Raw genomic sequence first — 21,549 nt, 5'->3', positions numbered from 1 at the left:
AGTATCGTCCTTCGACAGGTTCATCAAAGCTCCAATGTAGGCGGGACCATATGGCCTTTCAGGAAAAGGCCAAGGGATGATCTCGATGCGTTGGGGTGCTCGCTGGTGTTCCTGGTAGACGTGGCGTCGTTGTACTTGATGAGCAATATCTTCGCTGAAACCAGACCACCAGACAGACGTGACACCGGACCGCCATTTTCATCTTCTCATCCCCTCGATGGTCCGCATGCAGCAGTTGAAAAACCTGGGGACGTAGTACTTGAGGTATCACTAGTCTGGATCACCAGAGTAAATAGCCCCTTACCCACAGAAGAGGTGAGCCGGTTGTCAAAGCTTTGTTGGACTTGTTGTGGGCATGATTTTTTAGGCTTGCTGTGAGAGCTGCCATGGCCACAGCTTGCTTCACGTTCTTTGAATGTTTCGATTCATAAGAAAGAATTGACTTCCCCGACCGTGCTTTGCATTGGCAATATATAAGCCCTGTTTGGAATGTAAAAGCTAAATCCAGAAACGGAACAGAATTGTCCACATGTGTCTCATAGGTGAAGGTGAGACCCATGCAAGTTTTTTTAACTGTGTCAGGGTGGTGCTGAGGCATCCCTCTTCTTTTTTGTTAACTACTGTGGTGCATAAATTAAAAATAATCATCCAGATATCTAAATATACCCGCTATGAGTGTATCTTTTAAAACCTTCTCGGTGGATCGTCCACACCTTGAAAGAAATATATCACATAAAAGTGTAGCCACTTGTGAGCCAACACACACAACACTCTTTCAAGGAGCTACTACCGTCGCTGATAGGTGGAATTGTAGGATTTCCAAGAAATTACCTAAGCTCATACCTGCAATGATTTGGAAAGTAAAAAGGCCTCTTTCTTTGTTGGTGGACTGAGTGACTTGTAGGAGGCCTGCGTGTGGTATAAAACATGTTTTGTAGATCTATAGAGAACAAGGAGGGCGATGAGGTGTCCCTGTTCTTAAAGAAAGGATATTGCATGTTCTGAGTTTTGTATTCAAAAAGGGTCATCAATTTGTGCGTTCGAAAGTTGTTGGGTCAAAAACTTGGACACGCAAGCTTGCCAATTGTCAGTTCCGAGACAACGGCCCGAAAAGGAACTACTTCCTATGGGTCTTGGCTGAAAAAAAAAACAAAAAAAAAAAACACTGATGGTAAGTCTGTTTTTGCCGCTTTTTTTTTTCTTTTTGAGGGGGGGGGGTTATGAGACCTGCTTTTTAAGTTTCACCGAGCAACCTTATGAAGGCTTGTTTTGCTGCCTTGGTACATTGATTGTCGACTGGAACCAAATTCTTGGTTATGGCCTGGAGGGCTTCTTCCTTACATACTCTGATGTTAGTACGACGAAACCACCTTGCTTGTCTGAAGCGCATGGCTTAAGTTGTTTCCTTCTCAACTCTTGTGCAATACATACAAAGTTTGCCTTAGCCAGGGCCTGGTGGTTTAGCCTAGCAAGGACCTGAAGTCCTTCTTCAATGATCTACGTCCGTCTGTCTAGTGGGGCTTTTGCGGCTAGTTTGCGTATGAGGAGTAACTTATTATGAGCTTCAAGCTTAGGCGTTGAGGCAAATTTAGTTCCTCTTTCTGGCGTATGTCCTGATCTGGCTGATATTGGTGGGCTTCCTATGACATCGAGTGGAGTTCTCTCCAGATCAGTCTCTCCTTGTCGATGAAAATCCAGTTAGTGACGCCGTCTTGGGAGGCAGTCCCAAACCCAAATAAGTTTTGTGATGTGATTTATTATGCTGAGGCGATATGATAACTCGTTGTGGATTGAACATTTTACTCGTAGAAAGTCTGCAAGAGGCTACTTGGCGCCGTTTTTTGGGGCGTAGGATTTTGGACACACGCTGTGCATGTCCCTGTGAAGGTTTCACTGCCCCAGAGAGATGTAGTACTTGATCCAAGATGAGCTTGTTTTTATTCTTCGAGACAGCAACCGTGCTCGGCAAAGCTTGGGGTTATCAGGCTCCACACTTCCTTGCGATATTTACAGCGGCGAGTAAAATAGCACAATGCGGTGTGTCGGCAGCACTGTGTTCCCATGGAGGAATGTGGTATACAACCTCACAATTGCAAGCCTCGTGTGACGTCACATGAGGCATGGGAGCGCAGCCATTAATACTTGCAAAATTTTGTGTGGAGTTTCGTATATTTATTTATTATTGAATCCATTATATTTGGGTGTCGGGTGTCGTCTAATAGTATAAAATGCCCCTATTTATTAATTAGGCTCCTGCCAGGCAACCATCAATATATCTTAATAACTTCCAGTTTTCACGGGAAAATCGCTTTGGAGGGTGAACTAATTACAGTCGGTCACTCGAATCTCGCTGAATCTGTCCCGAAACATAAGTGCAGAAAACCAAAACACTACAAAAACAGAGACGTGTATCTTCATCGCCAGAGAGCCAAACGCGCCAGTGGCACCCACCACTTCTCCGATCGACACCGTGCTCGAGCTGCTCGGTCACAAGCTCGACCGCAAGCTGGGAGACATCAAGGCCCGTTTTCGTGAAAACCGCCACCCGGCGAACACCGGCTCCAACCATCAAAGCACCGCCACGGGAATGCTGGACTCCCTGCGTCACCGGAAATTCTGCCGGATCGTCTGCTAGCTTGCCAGGCAGGGAGCCCTCACCTCGCATATGGCGGCACCGCGAACACCGTAGTCGCGATGAACGCTGCTAGTCCTGACGCTCTTCTTTAGACTCGTCATCGTCATCATTCACACGATTCATTTGTACTATACCATTTCATTATCATTAGAAGCGGCGTCGCAGGCCTTCAACGTATGGGTAATTTGCCTCTCTGCGGCACCGCGGCTCTTGTGAACTATAAATATATCATATCACATCATATCATATCATACTGGTCGATGGATCGTCCAATTACGGTTGGTCGCAGAGCCCGATACTGACTCATGGCAAGGTTGAGACAGAAAGCAGTGTTCCAGGTTGGAGAAGCTGATTCTCGCGGCATATAAAACACGCTTTACGGTCCTGGCGTGTTTTCAACTTACTGTCGACAAGGGAGCGGCAGCAGCGATGGGAGAAATAAAAATTATTTGGCAACTTATTTTACCGTGGCAATACTGCAAACGCTAAAGAGACACAAAAATATTAAAAAGAAGTGTCCAAGAATGAACTACTGTGAAATTACGAGCTATGCGTTAACATGAAAAGCGTAGACAAAACCAAAAGGCCCCCTCGAGGAGTGAAAGCCATAACTTGGCATACCGCGAAGTGATGCACAGGACGTCTAAACTGCCGCTTCAAGTATTTTCTATTTATTGCCGGCCACCACTCTACCGGGGTTCTAGACCTTTCAGAAGGTATACAAACATCTTCAGCAAATGTAAACTTTGGACACTTTTTTTTGTTAACTTTTTGTTCCTTATCATTTTATTCGGCAATAACTTTACTGTGCATCGTTTTACAAGTACGCAAAGAAAATTTATTTCACTCATATTTGCAGCTTTTTCTTCCTGTTTTTAGAGAGAAATTGCATTTTTGCGAACGAAACGAAGACTCACTTTGTGCACGCCGTTTGGTGTGGTATTCAAACACGACTGATCGGTGAGGCGAAACTGTTACGTTAAACTCTCTGATTCTCAAATCAATATTGCAGACGGCATTTTTTTTGTATTTACTAGAAAATCATACCTATGAGAGCCCTCACTGTTTGGTCGAACGTTTCATGGGCTACAGAGAGCCATTGCGCGTGCTTGAGCAGCTCGACATACGACTGATGTAATTGGTGTTTTTGACAACTGAGTACACTTGAGCTTATCTTCAAACACAAACTATATTCGATGCTCTAGTTATAAACAAAGAATGCGATAAGAAAGACCGTCACGGCCAGGAGAACGTAAAACATCGCGAAGCCGCGCTTCTCTGTTTGAAAGCTCGTGCAGTTGCTATTCAACGGATAGAGCATTCTCATTTGGGATCCCAAGACGGCGTCTCGTGCTCCAGTCCATGAATGAGGGCCTTCGAGTCTGAATTGGTAGGGTACACAAGGCGCCAGTAGGGCACGGAACAACTTCTGTTCGGTGAAGAAGTACTTCAGCATCTTGGGACTGGCGCCAATCTTGTCCGCTAGATCATCCATGTACGCCTTCCAATCCACGTATATGGTGGTATCCAACGAGTTTCCAAAACGACGCCACAGTGCATCCCTTTCTCTTGCAATGTCCTTGTACATTTCGGGATGCGGAGGGAGCTTGCACTTGCCAGCGAGCAGCTGCGCCACCCATCGGGCCTGCGGGGAATTACAAGCGTAGTAAGAGATTGGATGCTTTGTTAAGCGACACGTGCAATAGAATTTCGCTGTATTTCCCAAGTGTCAAGGGGAATGCAGGGATTGGTGTTCCACGCGCCACACGCGCACACCTTCCCGTTTAAAAGATTCAAAGTAAATAACCAAAATAAAGCGTGGACGAAGGCGTGTGTAAGGTGCATTTTGTTTCTGGCATTTGCTTTAGAAAAGTTACTACTGCTGACGCCAGCACGTGCGGCGCGTGGAACACCAATCCCGGCATTCTTCTTGATGCTTGGGTAATATAGCAATAGGTCTATTGTGTTCTTCAGAGCTGCGAACTGTTCGATAACCATTCGAGTAAATTAAAGATGGTGATTCTTACGAGTGAACCGTTACGAGCTGAAGTTTAAACAAGTGGCGTGCGGCTTCTTAGCTTGTCAAGAGCTTCACAGTTTCGCTAAAACACAAGGTTTACCGTAAAACCCCAAGAGGTGTCCACCGCCGAAAGATAACTCACCCCTATAATTGACCCGATTAGCTATTTTTTTTAAACACGGAAACATAGCCCACTTATGGTAATTGAAAGGCACTGGCCAATGATGACCTCCGCAGAAATGGTGTCACTTAGCCACAGTTTGAGATAAGCGAACATTTCTGACTGAAAAGAACAGTCGTCTTTAGTTCACCCCCCCCCCCCCCCCCCCTGCGATTACAGGTTATGCGGATCACAAAACCTAAAACTGGCATTTCTTTTCAACTTTTTTTGATCGCACACCGGAAGTTAACCCACTCCTTATTTTCAACCGATTTGCTTTCGATTTTAGGTGGAGTAGCTCTCTGGAGATTACGGTAAATTTCCTTTATCATCTTTCTTGACGAACAAAGTGCCACGTCATTGCACTTTCACGCGATTCTAAATATGGGACTGGGCTCCTCTACTTAGACTAGCGGTAAAATGAAACTTAGCAGTGATATCCTCTAGGCCATGTCTCAATTGGGATATAATAAATATATAGCCTCTCAAATCGCTTGCGTTAATATAAGTGCTACCATTCTTATGCGCTTCCTTTTTCTACAATTTTTGGAATTTCTACACGTTCATGGTGGAAAGGTCACTCTTCCGTCCAGCTCAAAGGAGGCACTAAACCACTTTTTGTAATCTGGTGATTGTCTATTTATCATCATAGCCCAATCTATAAGCTCTAAGCATCCAAAAGGACAAACACTGCTTTCATGCGGCGACTTTTTGTTTATTCAAAATGTCATGTAACAGTGTTTTTATCAAAACTATCGTAGACGCCAGGAGGGCACCGTCGGACAAGCAGGAACCGTGCTCGTCCAACAACGCCCTCCGGTGCCTTCGAGAAAGAGCATGGCGGCCACCAAGCACTCTTTCACGTCGTGGTCCTCGCTGGACCACTTTGTACAGCATTATGAGCCTCGACAGGATGCGGTTTGGTGGGCGTGCCGATTGCACTTAAAACGCCTGAAGGGGTTTGGGATGAAAGGCCGAACTTTGCATCACAGTTAGCAAACCTTGATGTGTGAAGCTGGTTTAAGTGTTCGGAAGGGGCATACCGCCGCGTGGATGAAAGAGACGATTCTCCCTCCATATAGAATTTTCGTGTATATTCTTACCCCGAGTGTAAAAGATAAGGAAGCCAGAATTACCTTGGTTATCAACTGTAGCCAAACATTGTAGGTCGAATGTGCGAGACGACTAGTGTAATGAATAAGAAACCAAGCGCGGAATTGCCAATTCATTTACTGATTCACTCTCATGCTAGCAAGCTGTCACGCCGACGCACCGTCGCTCGCTGCTGCCGCCGTCAACGCTCGCAGCTTAGTTCATGGAGTTAAATATAATGGCGGCATATCTATGTCCCGCTCGGCCCGCAGATTGACCTTTCATTCCCACTTTCCGTCGAAAAAAGGTACCCAATGCAGCTTAAGAGAACTTTGAAAGTACTTATATCTCAACAGAAAAAAACGAATAAAAAAAAACATTGAGCATTTTCTCTCTGGTGAAGAAGGAAGAGCAGCGGAGCTGTAGCTTCTGTTCTCGGCGGCAGCTTTCCAGGCGAGCGATCTTCTCTTTTTTCGCAAGGGAATCTGAAGTCCTCGACGCAGTGCAACTTTAAACGATGGCGGACTCGGAGTGGTTGAGGAATCATACACGCTACTGGGCACATCGCCGCACGTTCCGTTCCCACTTGTAATTCTCCGAAGAAATGTTGTCGCCATTTATGAGCGACGGCAGCAACCAGAGGGTTGTGTCATTTGATTGGTTGTTTGGTACCGGGCACGATACTGGGGAAACTAGCTCTTAGTAGGTCCGCTGTAAAAGACGAAATTAGGAAAGGCGCGCCCATTTCAGAAAAGCGAAACCAGGCAGCAAAGCGGCGCGATGCCATCAGAGCTGATAGTTTCACCTCATATCACTCTACGAGATTTGAAACGTACGTTTTGTTTCTCAAATATAGAAGTGCCAATAGTAAAGACGGAGATTCGGAGGTTTCAACGAGCCTAACTTATCTACCCCATACAGGATTTTTTTCTAATGAAGAAAAGAATCATGCACGCTAATTCACGTGCTCAGAGGGCCGTCGCTTTGAAATGTTGTACCCACACGGGCTCCTTTAGAGGGGCGGTGCAACGATATTGTCACGGTTGGTGACCAAAAGAAAACAGGAAATAAACAGGGAGAAATAAACGTTTAATGTGGCGAACTTGTGCCGAAAATAAAGAAGGAAACAGAAGCAAGCAGAGCGTCGCGGGCGTCGAAGTCGGCGTGTCAGCAGAATCGAGCGCTAGGGCGAGACTGACTCGACAAGGTCGCGGGCGGCCTCTTATCTAGAGTGCGCCGCTATCTCGAAGATTCGGCGAAAGCGGTTCGAGCGTCGCGTGATCGGGGCGAGAATGAACACGCACTTTCTAGAAAACAAAAGCAGGGATAAATGATAGAAGTTACGTGCGGTACATGAATAAACAAGAACTTTCTGGAGGACCGTGACCGAGCGTTGCTTTCTCAGCCTTGCGCGCGGCATTACTCCCCCCTTTAAAAGTGCATCGCCCCGATGCAGTGTAAAACAAATCAAAATAAAAAAAGAACGATAAACTAAAGAGTCTTTTGGAGCACAAAAGGTCCACAGTCCTATCGAGCGTAGTACGGCTTCAGGCGCACGACGTGGACGACCTCAGGTCGTGGTGGGCGGCGTGACGATGTTCGTGTTCCGTCGGGCATCACCTCGTAGTTCAGCTCGCCGAGGCGACGAAGTACCTTGTATGGTCCAAAGTACCGTTTCAGCAGTTTCTCACTGAGGCCGCGGCGACGGATGGGCGTCCATACCCACACCCTATCTCCGGGCTGGAAGTGGACGTCCCTGCGACGAAGGTTGTAGCGGCCGGCGTCGACGCGTTGCTGGTCTTGAATCAGGAGTCGGGCGAGCTGGCGAACTTCTTCGGCGCGTTGAGCAACCGCCTGGGCGTCGTCGCTCTCGTTGTCAGATGGCTCATGGGGCAGCATGGCGTCCAGCATGGTCGTTACCTTCCGACCATGTACCAGCTGGAAAGGGGTGAATCCAGTGGTCTCTTGAACCGCCGTATTGTAGGCGAACGTGACGTAGGGCAGCACCTCGTCCCACGTCTTGTGCTCTACGTCGACGTACATAGAGATCATATCGGCGATTGTCTTGTTGAGTCGCTCCGTCAGCCCGTTGGTCTGCGGGTGGTACGCAGTTGTACGACGATGGCTGGTGTGACTGAGTCGGAAGATTTCTTGGGTCAGTTGTGCCATGAACGATGATCCGCGATCTGTAATCAGAACTTCTGGAGCGCCGTGCCGGAGGACGATGGACTCAATGAAAAACTTGGCAACTTCCACAGCAGTCCCCGAAGGAAGAGCTTTCGTTTCGGCGTACCGCGTGAGATAATCTGTGGCGACGATGATCCAGCGGTTCCCCGACGTCGAAGGCGGAAAAGGACCAAGTAGATCCATTCCGATCTGCTGGAAGGGTGCAGTTGGAGGAGAAATAGGCTGCAGGAGTCCGGCCGGCCTCGTCGGAGGTTTCTTGCGTCGCTGGCACTCGTGGCATGATCGTGTGTACAGGTGGACGGTCTTGGGGAGCTTGGGCCAGTAATACTTTTCACGAATACGGGCCAGTGTCCGGCTGTATCCAAGGTGTCCGGACGTCGGGTCGTCGTGACATGCTTGAAAGATCTCCCCTCGAAGGTCGGTCGGGATTACCAGCAGCCACGGCGAGTTGTTGTTCCCGAAGTTCTCTTTGTAGAGTACACCTTGTCGGATGGCGAAGGTCGGCAGTACTCGTGAGAAGACACGTGGCACGGTACTCCTGCCCCCTTCCAGGTGCTCGATTAATGCGCGCAGCTCAGGATCGTCCCGTTGACGTCGTGCCATATCGTCGGTGTTCACTGCTCCTAGGAAGCACTCGTCGTCATTGTCGTCGCTGCAGCCGGAAGGGGTTTCGACGGGGGCTCTGGACAGGCAGTCGGCGTCGCTGTGCTTGCGGCCTGACTTATAGACCACTGTCATGTTGAACTCTTGTAGTCGAAGACTCCATCGAGCGAGGCGTCCTGACGGGTCCTTCAGGTTCGCAAGCCAGCAGAGCGAGTGGTGGTCCGTGACTACACGAAACGGGCTCCCGTACAAGTACGGACGAAACTTCGTTATTGCCCAGACGACCGCAAGGCATTCTTTCTCAGTCGTGGAGTAATTTTTCTCCGCCTTGGACAATGTCCGACTTGCGTAGGCGATGACTCGCTCGATGCCTTCTTGCACTTGGACTAGTACTGCGCCCAGTCCCGCGTTACTTGCGTCCGTGTGAATTTCTGTTTCCGCATCCTGGTCGAAATGTCCAAGCACAGGAGGAGTCTGGAGTCGTTGTTTCAGTTCGTCGAATGCCTGCTGTTGCTCCTCGGCCCATTCGAACTTCTCGGCGTCCTTCGTGAGATTCGTAAGTGGTGCGGAAATCCTTGCGAAATCCCGAACGAAGCGTCGATAATAGGCACAAAGTCCAAGGAATCTTCGCACGGCCTTCTTGTCTGTCGGCGCTGGAAATGCCGCGACGGCGCGAGTCTTCTCGGGGTCTGGGCGGACGCCTTCGTTACTAACCACGTGGCCAAGGAACTTCAGTTCGTCATAGGCGAACCGGCACTTTGACGGCTTGAGTGTGAGTCCGGCGGTCTGAATGGCTTGAAGAACAGCTCGGAGTCGTCTCAAGTGCTCGTCGAAGTCAGCTGAAAATACTACGACGTCGTCAAGGTAGACGAGACAACTCTGCCACTTCAGCCCTGCCAGCACGGTGTCCATGACACGCTGGAAAGTTGCTGGCGCCGTGCATAGTCCGAAGGGCATCACCTTGTACTCGTACAGTCCATCCGGCGTGACGAAGGCTGTCTTCTCTCGGTCCCGTTCGTCGACCTCGATTTGCCAGTAGCCGCTCTTCAGATCCATCGATGAAAAGTATCGAGAGTGGCGCAGCCGGTCTAGAGTGTCGTCGATGCGGGGGAGTGGGTAGACGTCTTTCTTCGTAACCGTGTTGAGCTGCCGGTAGTCCACGCAGAACCGAAGAGTTCCGTCCTTCTTCTTAACCAGCACGACTGGAGAGGCCCATGGACTGCTTGAAGGTTGGATTATGTCGTCATTCAGCATCTCTTGAACTTGCTGATGGATCACCTCCCTTTCCTTAGCGGAGACTCTGTACGGCGATCGATGCACAGGGCGCGCGTCGTCCTCGGTAACGATGCGGTGCTTGGCAACCGCGGTCTGGCGCATCTTCGACGACGTCGCAAAGCAGTCGCGGTATTCGGCGAGGAGGTTAGCCAGCTGACGCCGTTTAGGGTCCGGAAGCTTAGGGTCAATGTCGAGCTCCGCTGGCGACGTACTGTCTTGCTGGGGCGGCGAGGATTCGTCAGTAATCGCGGTGATTTCGGCGGGGTTTCGGAGTTTCTCGATGTGGCCCACGGCTGCACCTTTTGTGAGGTGTTGCGTTTCGTTTCGGAAGTTCGTCACGAGGGCCACAGTCCGCCCGTCCTGAAGTTCAGCTACTCCCCTTGCGACGCCTATGCCTCTTCCCAGGAGCAATTGGAGGCTTCCCTCGAGAAGAACTTCGCCACAGGAAGCTTCATCGATCCCGACAAGTACGAAAACACTGGACCGCGGTGGTAGATTTACGTGGTTTGCGAGGACTCGGACCGTGGGTGACGTCGCTTGGGGTCCCTCCGCTGGTGGAGCAGGTTTTCGTAGCGTCAGCCGGTTTGTTCCGAGATCGATGACGGCGCCATACTCGCAGAGAAAGTCCATTCCGAGTATAACGTCCCTCGAACAGTCTTACAGAACGACGAACTTGACAGGGCACGTTTCACCGTGGATGTCGACGCGAGCAGTGCATCTCCCGACTGGTGTGATGAGATGTCCTCCGGCGGTCCGTATTTGGGGTACTTCCCACGGCGTCATGACTTTTCGAAGGCGGCGGGAGAGCCTCCCACTCAAGACTGAGTAGTCTGCTCCGGTGTCCACGAGTGCCGATGCGTCGAGGCCGTCGATCACAACGTTCAGGTTGTTAGACACCGATGCAGGAGCGTCGTTGTGATGCTTGGGGTCGGGAGAGTGGGAGCGCTCCGTCGTTCTTGGAGGCTCTTTACGTCGGTTGTCTTCGGCAACTCCACCTCCAGGGGTTGCCGCGCCTAGTTTTCCCGGTGAGGAGCGAGGGGTGACAGGCTTTCACGTCGGGGTCGGTGCATCGGCGAAGCTGGACGTCGGGGCGATGGCGACCGGAACTCTCGGCGGGACGCAGGCTCGGGGGACTGGGGTCGTCGCAGGTACTCGTCGATCTCCCGAGGGCGTTCACCATACCGGGGGCGCGGGTCGTTTGGGTGGAATCCGCGCAGCCCGAGTCGTCGGTATGGGCATCGGCGGTACACATGGTCGGCTTCCCCGCAGTGGTAGCAGAGCGGGCGTCGGTCGGCCGTTCGCCACACATCGGTCTTCCGGGGTACACGGGGCTCCTGGCTGGCGTACTGGGGCTGGTCGTCGCGGCGTCGGTCGTGCTGCGGCGCAGGAGACTGGCGTCGGGGCGGCGCGACATAGGCGCGAGGAGGAGGCGGTGGCCTTCGGGCCACTGCGGCGTAGGTCACGGTGGGCTCCTCGGGTGCAGCTACGTTGGCAGGAGCCTCCAGTTGAATTGCCCGCTGAACCTCGTCGCGGACAACTTCGGCTATTGACACCGAAGCCGGCTGGTGGGTAGCAGGCAGGAGCTTCTTAATTTCCTCCCGGACGACGTCCCGGATGATCTGGCGAATGCTGGAGATGCTGGAGCCAAGGTCGCAAGCGGACGGCGGAACCGCGCTGACGCCGGGTAGCCTCTGGTAGTGGCTGGCTCGGGATTGCAGTGCACGCTCAATGTTCGTCGCCTCGGTTACAAATTCTTGAATCGTCGTCGGTGGGTTGCGTACGAGGCCACCGAAAATGTCGTCCTTCACGCCGCGCATCAGGATACGCAGCTTCTTTTCCTCGGTGGACTGAGGGTCGGCGCGGCTGCTCAGGCGGAGGACGTCTTCAACGAAGCTGGTTACCGTTTCGTTGGGCCCTTGAGTTCGTACTTGAAGGAGGTCTTCCGCTCGCTGTCGTCGTGTCTGGTTCGTGAATGTCTCCTTCAGGCCAGCGGTACAGGTGTCCCACGACGTAAGCGACGCCTCGTGGTTCTCGAACCACTGCCTCGCGGTACCCTCCAAGGAGAAGTAGAGGTTTTGGAGGCGCTGCTCAGTGGTCCATCCATTATGGCGTGCTACACGTTCGTAGTGCAGGAGCCAGTCCTCTACGTCTTCGTGGGTCTCGCCATGGAAGGTCGTCGGGGTTCGCTGGGCAACAGGCAGGTAGACGACGGCGGCGGCGGTCGGGGACTGCGATTGCTGGTCGTCCATCGTCGGCCTCGTAGGCTGCCTGGTCCTGGGTGGCAGAAGTCCGTATTCCGGGTGTAGACCTTGGGTTCGGCGACTGGTCCGAGTTTCAGGTTCCGCGTTGAGTGGTCTTGTCACAGGGCTTGGAATCGGGCTTGCACTGCGGGCCCCGGGAGGGGAACGCTGTACGGGCATGCGGTACCCCGCACCTCCACCAAAATGTCACGGTTGGTGACCAAAAGAAAACAGGAAATAAACAGGGAGAAATAAACGTTTAATGTGGCGAACTTGTGCCGAAAATAAAGAAGGAAACAGAAGCAAGCAGAGCGTCGCGGGCGTCGAAGTCGGCGTGTCAGCAGAATCGAGCGCTAGGGCGAGACTGACTCGACAAGGTCGCGGGCGGCCTCTTATCTAGAGTGTGCCGCTATCTCGAAGATTCGGCGAAAGCGGTTCGAGCGTCGCGTGATCGGGGCGAGAATGAACACGCACTTTCTAGAAAACAAAAGCAGGGATAAATGATAGAAGTTACGTGCGGTACATGAATAAACAAGAACTTTCTGGAGGACCGTGACCGAGCGTTGCTTTCTCAGCCTTGCGCGCGGCAATATTCAACTAGAATGTTTTTCACTTTACACGAGCTTACTGGCACTAATGGAACTTAAGGGTTCTCTCACGCAACGCCTCTGACCAAGACACTCCTTTGTGGCAGTGTAATAGACCGTTTTCAGAAGTCCGCGTCAATGCCTGTCCGCCATTGATTATTCACCTACTCCAGACATTCTTATGGTTTGACCCCACAGCCGAGTGGACGTCACCTATTCGGCGTCCACTCCACTTACCTCGTATTGGACACGAGGACTGCGTCAGCGCTCGGCGAGGTCTGGGATCCAATCACGCACTTCGTGTCCAAGCAATAGTGACCACCAATGTTGCCGGACGTACTTTTGAAAAGGATCTATTTTAAGGCCAAAAGCGAGCGTTTTCATTCACATCCTTTGCTAAACTTGATGACGTAACTGCAGAATCGCAGTATCATCAGTGAGGATAGTTGAATGCGGCTGATTGATTGGACTCGAGCATTGCGTGGGCACTCGATATGGGCTTGTAATAGTTTATAGCTCAAGAAGCATTCGGGTAGTGTCCTGTGTCCAATCGCTGCAATCACAGAAATATCCGAACCCTCACAATGTCTCGAACTTAGAGCATGTCCTGTGCCTTGCCAACCCCAGCGCGTGGCTATCACAAACATTGGCGCCATCTAATCGGCTCCAGATAACGTGGCTGCGTTTTCTGGCTGCGAGTTAAGGGGGTAAACGCGGATCGTTTTTCTTTAAATATTTTCTGAGACTTCGATTCCGTGTGGTGAAAAACGAACAGCTGTTTTACTGGTTATTTACACCAGGATTTGTTCTAAGCGGTATTTGCACAAAGTAGAAAAAACGTGGCATCGCCCCTTTACCTCACGGGAAACTTTTAAAATCTCCTTTATATGTTTGTTAATCTCATATGACAACGCCTAAATATTTAAGGCAGTTTCAATTTCTGTAGTTCACTAAGTCAGCAAACCGACCATGAGGAAGAACCCCGTACCATATAATACTATAAATACTATCAATGTATAAGTTTTGCATATCTGTGTTTTGCATTTGAGAACAAGTAAATACTATGATCATGCTACAAAAAACCTAATATTTAAATGAAAAACGAAATCACAGAGGTAGGCGTCGTTGAATGGACGTAAAATATGTATTATTTTTAAAGGCACTGCTTACTAAGAGAAAACATACATGTAAAAAAAATCTTTTTACATTTATAACAGCAGATAAAACTCTTCTTATATAAAAACTGAAAGAATTCAAATATACGTATTTTCTTCGTAATATTTTCTACATTTAGCTTTTGTTCTCATGTTCGGAGTGTTCCTTTTTTTATATAAACAGTACGTACATTAACATTATTTCATTTTTTAAATAGGCTTGCATAAAATCTTTCCTTTAATGTATTTATGATGCCTTAAATAATTGTACATCGAAAGCTAGCTCAATTCAAACTTGGCGAATTATTGTCCAATGTGCAAGATTCAAGAATATTATTTTATGAAATCACAATTAAATAAAACAAATTTCTAAAGAACTGGAGCCTTTCTATATAAAGTACTAAGCAGTAAATATGTTATCGGGAAAAGTATAATCCAAACATGGCAAGACTCCAAAATATATCACTACTGAAAGCTGTTCAAACTACAAGACCTACCTTCTGCCATTTCGGAGCCCAAAACTCAAGAACAAAAATATTCCTGTAGTTCTAACTTGAATTTTTGCTTAAGTCACACATTTTCCACCAACATATATTTTTCAAAATTGTTTGAAGACCCATCATTTTTTCTTCCACGATTTGAGATGAAATCAACCACCATGTTTGAAGCCGCGATATCATGGAACTTTTATTGTAGAAAGCAATCTTCTGTTAGCAGAATCACGTCAGACCTCTAGAAGACGCGGTTTGCATACGCGGGTCCTGGCCTTCCAGGTGTTCAATAAGGGCACGCATTTCAGGGTCTGTTCGTTACAATAGGGCCACACAGGCGGTATTGATGACAATGAGGAAAGTGTCGTCCGTTTCACTGTATTCTGAAGCAGGGTAAACACCAGCGTAATTCTTGAGGTATCAGGCTCCAGCGCGCCAGACGGCTGTAAGAGCCTTTGAGACTGGCTAGCCAGCATAGCGAAAGCTGATCACTGACTACCTTGAAAGGCTTTCCGTAGAGGTAAAGGCGAAACTTGATAGTCGCCCACACAATTGCGAGACACTTATTTTTCTTAGTTATATAGTTATCATCTGTCCTGGAAAACGTATCCGATTACTTGTTCGGCGCCGTCTTGCCACTGGACTAAAACGGCTCGGAAACGACCGTTCCAAGCATCAGTGTAGATTCCAGTCTCGGCGAGTTCACCGCAACGGGCAAGAACTGGTGACGACTGTAGGCGACTCGGAGCACTTGGAAAGCATTCAGCTGCTCTTCCGTCCACGTAAGCGAAACATCCTCCAGCGTGAGTCGAGTGGGCGCTTCGGCGATTTGGGAAGATTCGTCTATAATAAGCACAAAGTTCTAGAAACTCCTGCGGCTTTCATCACTCTAAAAGCGCCCGTGCATCTACTTTCCCGCACAACACTCAGAGAGCCAATCACTGTAATTTACGGAGGCAGCTCAGCGAATGACGATGCCGAAACATATGTTAAACTAAAAAACGCAGTCTGAGCTATGACATTAAGCAATGCAAGCGTAACGTTTTGCACTGCCTAATGTAGCAATGTGTAGCCGTGTCGACGCCGAATGAGCGAAGATGACAAGATCTGCCACCTATTCAAAGTGCTTTCACAAGAACTATTTTCCATCGTAGTGCCAAGTATCCGCCGACCGTGGCTCAACTTGTCCCTGAATGTCGGAAGTAGGGATGCCGCGAACTTTTTTCGAAACGAAGTTTCGATGATCGAATCAAGCGGTTCGAAAGGTTCGAAAGATATCGATTTTTCGATTTGTCTATATCGTAAAATTCGACGGAGGTCGAATTTTCGAACTTGTTAAGCTAAGAAGTTCGACGCTTTTCGAACCGTCGAACTTATTACGCTAAAAAATTCGATCTTTTTCGAACTTTCGAACATTGCGCTGCAAGGTTCGATGCTTGTCGAACTTTCGAACTTGACTGACAAAAAAATTCGATTAATTTCGAACTTTCGAACTTATTTATCAAGAAAATTCGAAAAGTTTCGAACTTTCGATTTCTGAAAAGTCAGAAGTTCGACGAACTTCGAACTTTTAGGGTAAAAGTTCGACGTTCGTCGAACTTCGAAAGACCGGCGGACGGTTTCATTTGATTTCAAGTAGTGGGGTACATTCGTAATTTTTTTTTCTCGAACTTTTACACGCGGTGCTGCGTTTCTTACGAAAGACAATGTCATTTATTTCAATGTTCTGGCATGCTTAGGTTTAAAGAAATAAATCCCCCAAGGGGCGAGGACGGACGACGGGTTTTTGACGATTATCGTTTGTGCCAGATTTGAAGCACGCTGCAGCCGGAGCTATTTATGGCAGATATGTTATACTTTTTTAAGAATGATCTATGTATAGCCTAGGTAAGTGCCGTCTTAAGATGTGATTATTGTTATTCAACGTGAGTTTCGAAGAAATGTCCAAACATGTATCTGCATGCAATTATGACCTAAACTTGATATTTATTTTCGTCTAAGTTGTTTGAGGTATCGCATTTAAATTAACACCACAGACAGTACATATCATTGCCATCTGCAGAATACAAAATAATATATTTATTGTTTTTTCACGTTAAGGAATAAATTAACTCATTGCAGAAGATTTCTAGTAGTGTTCAAGTTCAGCACGTCATTAAAAGAAAACGTTTTTTTTTTTTTTCGCTTCACGTTCCTGGGACGTGTTTCTTTTAGCCTGTACACATTTTAATAAAAGAAACTTGTTTCGAAGTTCTGAACCTCTGAATATGCAAGAATAGAACACTTCCGACGAATTCTTGATAGTTTTTTTTTTTTTTCTCCTGCTTTTTATTCCCGCATTTATTCTTTTTTTTTTTCTTTTGTTACTATCGGCACAGGTGTTTAGGTCGAAAAGACATAGCTTTGAACTTCCGAACCACTAAGCATGTGACGAGCAGTGCCTTCTGACAACGAGTTTCTAACAGTGACCATCTACGCAACCTTTTATGCAGTGAAGAGCGACAGTAGCTATACATATGCATAAATAATTTCAGATTAAAATAAGCTCGACCACGCCCTCTTTCCCCGTATTCTTTTCTTTAACAGTCCGAAATACCTGCAAGGGGGAAAAAGAGGCTAAAGCCCCTCCCCCCCCCCCCCCCCCCCGCTACCCTCTTTCCCCCCGTTTTTCCTCTTCCGACGCCACTTGTATGGTAGAACGCTCCTCGACCTCGAGTTGTGTCGGCTTTTGTGCTTTTCGCGAGGCGATTCCTCCGTCCCAGAAAATAAACCTCCAGGACTATTATAAACTTCACCGGATCGGATTACTACCAGCGTGCAAGGGGTGGCGAGGTAGTTTGCCAGGTCGCTTCCAGGTTTTTCTGAGCCTCAACCTCCTGCTCGCCCCTGGCCGTTTCGAACTGGATGAGTCTCGTAAAACAGTGTGTTCGTGCAATCACTACTGCGTGATGCAGGTTAAAGACCCCCCCCCCCCCCCCCGGGGCTGGCGGTCACAATTCTGCACTGGCAAATATTCTAGCACGTCCGGGACACTCGTGTCTCATTTAATTGCCTGACCAACTTCGCAGAATCTAGATATCACACCCTAACTTTTCTAAACTTGATTTTGTGAAAACCAGAGTCGTGAAAACGTTATTTGAAACTGAAACTGTAGAAAAACTTGAAAATCGGACTTCAAACTTTGAAAACTTGGATTAGAAAAAAATTCAAAATCTTCAAAGGTTTTTTTTTTTTGAATTTAGCGTTAAAAGAGAATCGAAACTTTCGAACTTTTCGAACTTTATGCCAAAAGAAATTCGAAATCTTCGAATTGTTCGAACTTTATGTCTATAAAAATTCGAAGCGTTCGAAGTTTTCGAATTTTTTTTACAAAGAATTTCGAAATCTTCGAATTTATCGAACCTGAAGTAAAAAAATATTCGAAATATTCGAATTCGAAATTTTAGAAACCGTGAAAGCTTCGAAATTTTCGAATTCGAAACTCCGCTGTGGACAAAAGTTGCGAATTTTTCGAAATCGAACCTCGGTCGGTACGAAAATATTGAAATTTTTCGAAATCGAACCTTAGTTCGCTTCGCAAACATCGAAACCTTTCGAAATCGAACCTAGGGTGGTTCGCGACATCCCTAGTCGGAAGTACGAAGAGCTCGACAAGGCGCGAATACTCAAAAGGCCGTTCGAACGTCTTCCTGAGGTGTCTCTTGCTTCCCACACCGACACGAACATTCCGAACCTGATACGTACATGCCTCTATTATAATTTATGAGTGACAAGTGACAAGTGAAACGAGCGATTCGTTTCGATGCACTTCGAAAATTCGCTAAGTGATTTAGATAGTACAGTGTACTGGTAGCGCAATAATTATGTTATGTCTGTATGAAAAAAGTGAGTTTAAAACAATAATAATGTGCTTTATGACTTAACGGCTTTAGAGAAAAATCTGCAGTACGCATTATCTTAGCTATCCTCCCTCTTGTTTGCTTCATATCGAACAGATGCGAAAACGCTTCACATATATCTGAAAATGACTAACATATTCGTCAAGAAGCACCTACCTGCAGTTCAATAAGGGGGAGTGGAGATCCATCGCCCTTCACGAGTCCATTGATCGCCATGGTTGGGTGCTCCAAGCCGGGAGGGAAGACGTGCTTGTAAAGTGGTACCTGCTTGTCCACAACCGGCATCACGTCCTCGGAGAGCATGGGGAACTTGATCTTGTAACCCGTTGCCAGAATGACGGCGTCTAACTTTGTCACCTGTGCACGTGTGTTTATGATTGTCTCACCCCACTTACTCATGGCACTTGCATCTACTGAGTGTTAATTAAAATAATTATATGTAGACGGTCATTTGCTTGACTGACTTGCAATTCTTCTCATTTTATTAAAGGATAGTCTATCAAAACTTTGATTAAACCAATTTTGTCTAAATAATACAATGCAAGAACCTTTGTGTCCCCAACCTGCATAGTATCCCAGAATGCAGCACTAAGAAACATAATTTAAAAGCATTATTTCATATCTTTTTAGTACAATCACCACAAAAATTTTACGACTACCTAAATTTATTTAGTCAGAGCAGAAACAGCACGCTTTTCTATTGCTATTGTATGCTTTTTCTCGTGACTCCATCTGCCAACTGCAAGAGACGGACTTAATTTGACCCAACAAATGTTTCTTTTTTTTTTGTTTCTTGCCCCCCATACTCTCCCGTACAAATTATGACCTACGTTACTACATCAGAATCAAATAATTAAAAATATAGACATCATTATTCAATAGCCTGCCGGTACAAGGCTGCCTCTGTTTTGATGCTGCTCAGCGGAAACCTTCAATGCCCATCAGTGTCAGTCTGGACCTTACCTCGTTGTCATTCTCTAAGAGAATGCCGTCCTCCGCAAACTCGACCACGTTTCTCTTAAGGATGACGATGCCACTCAAGATCAAGGATGGCAGCACGTCGCTCACGCCAACACGCTCGCTGTTGACGCGGTTCTATGGTCGGAGCCCGTAGGCCTCGTGGCTGAAGTAGTCATTGAACTGAGCTTCCGGATTTGTCGAGGTTCATGCACGCAGGCACCACGCGTTCCACAAAGCTCATCGCTCTTGTCGAGAAGGCTGCGTCATTCGGCATGCCGTTTGGCCCAAGCCTCTTGGACATCCAAGCCCCCTACCTTGATGACAGGTAGACCTGCGGCAGAAGAGAAGGGTGTTTAAAATATTGAACAACAGGCGCTGTTTATTTGTTATTACGCTAAATCGCTAGGTTTTCTTCCGCAACCGTTAAAACGCACACGAACTCACATAGCAAAGAACGTTCGCTACGTTTACGTTAAATAGTGATGGAGATACTGTAAACTCTGATTTATACAACCACCTCCTAATACACCGAAACACATCCGCATGCTGAGTCAAACACTCCTCGCCCCTCTCGAGAAAGAGAAAATAGGTGTGAGAGTTGATAAAGCGACCGAAGCCACGCCTACATCGAAAACATCTCGCACACGGTACCTTCCAAATGGAAAGTCGCAAAGGTTATCCCATTTTTAAAGTCTGGTGACTCAAATTCAGTTTCCAATTATAGGCCTATTTTTCTGCTTAGTGCGTTCAGTAAGGTGTTGGAGCATGTGGTGTTTAAACACATATCGCCATACCTTGAACAAAATAAATTTTTTGCTCGTTTTCAAGATGGTTTTCGCCAAAAAGTATCTACCATTACCCAAATGACAGAAACTGTGGATGAATTTGCATCTGTAATTAATGTAAGGGTGCAAACTGATGTGATTTACTTAGATTTTTCGGAAGCGTTCAATCGCGTATCGCACGGAAAGTTACTGATAAAGGTGTCACCAGTTTTAGATAATCCTGCTATCTAGAATTGGCTTGAAAGTTACTTATCCCTGAGAAAGCAGTTTGTTCAAGTTGACACCGCATGCTCCGGTACCACACATGTAACCTCTGGCGTCCCACAGGGATCGGTCCTCGGGCCTTTGTTGTTTTTAATATTCGTGAATGATATTGATTCTGGAATTCCACTAAAGATCCGACTGTTTGCTTATGATTGTGTTATTTTTAGAGAAATCAAAAGTTCCGCGGACTGCGAAGAACTCCTTGTTAGAAAAACTGTCTAGATGGTGTGATGACTGGAAATTGTCACCAAATTTATCAAAAACTGTATGTATGTCAATTACCCGAAAAAGGTGCCTATCACTTTTAATCATCCGATTGGGAACCGTAGCCTTCAGAGAGCAAGCTGATATGAATTTCTGGGGTTGACAATAATGTATGATCTTAAATGGAATGTTCATATGGCAGTCGGTGGCGAAGCGCTGTGAACAATCTGGGGTTGACAATAATGTCTGATCTTAAATGGAATGTTCATGGCAGTCGGTGGCGAAGCGCTGTGAACAATCTTACCTACTCGCTCGTTTTGTTCACCAGTATTCTGCACGGGGACGTTGCCGAATTGCTCGGACACCAGGATCATCCGTGACAACGCTGAATCATCATCAATACACAGTCGTCTTCTGGTTCTTTTCACGCCCCTGGGTCAACGGAACGCAAGTGGTTGCCACAGCGCATGCTCATCGCCCCATTCAAGACCATAAAAGCCCGCAGCATCGCCGCCATTGTCGCAGTCGGTGGCGAAGCGCCGTGAGAAATCTTACCTACTCGCTCGTTTTGTTCACCAGTATTCTGCACGCGGAAGTTGCCGAATTGCTCGGACACCAGGATCATCCGTGACAACGCGGAATCATCATCAATACACAGTCGTCATCTGGTTCTTTTCACGCCCCTGGGTCAACGGAACGCAAATGGTTGCCACAGCGCATTCTCATCGCCCCATCCAAGACCTTAAAAGCCAGCAGCATCGCAGCCATGGTCACAGTCGGTGGCGAAGCGCTGTGAACAATCTTACCAACTCGCTCGTTTTCTTCAACAGGTGAGAGCGCTTTTGAAAACTTGTTAAAGGATTAGTTTCTTTTTCTTTCTTTGTGTTTCTGCTACCGACTAAAGTGTTTGTATAATGTTGGGGTATTAGCTGTGATGTGCTGTGTCAACTGCGACTGACTGGTTGGCTTAATTGTGTCCAAGCAATCACTAGT

General features: G+C 47.6%; 1 pseudogene; it reads right to left on the bottom strand.

Moving 5' to 3' along the window:
- Positions 1–3,836: 3,836 nt before the first annotated feature.
- Positions 3,837–19,634, bottom strand: LOC120837286 (annotated as a pseudogene).
- Positions 19,635–21,549: the final 1,915 nt, after the last annotated feature.

Source organism: Ixodes scapularis, unplaced genomic scaffold (assembly GCF_016920785.2).
Source record: "Ixodes scapularis isolate PalLabHiFi unplaced genomic scaffold, ASM1692078v2 ptg001583l_1__unscaffolded, whole genome shotgun sequence".
Classification (NCBI taxonomy): domain Eukaryota; kingdom Metazoa; phylum Arthropoda; class Arachnida; order Ixodida; family Ixodidae; genus Ixodes; species Ixodes scapularis.
Note: the sequence above shows the minus strand (reverse complement) of the source record. Positions and strands in the feature narration are given on the sequence as shown.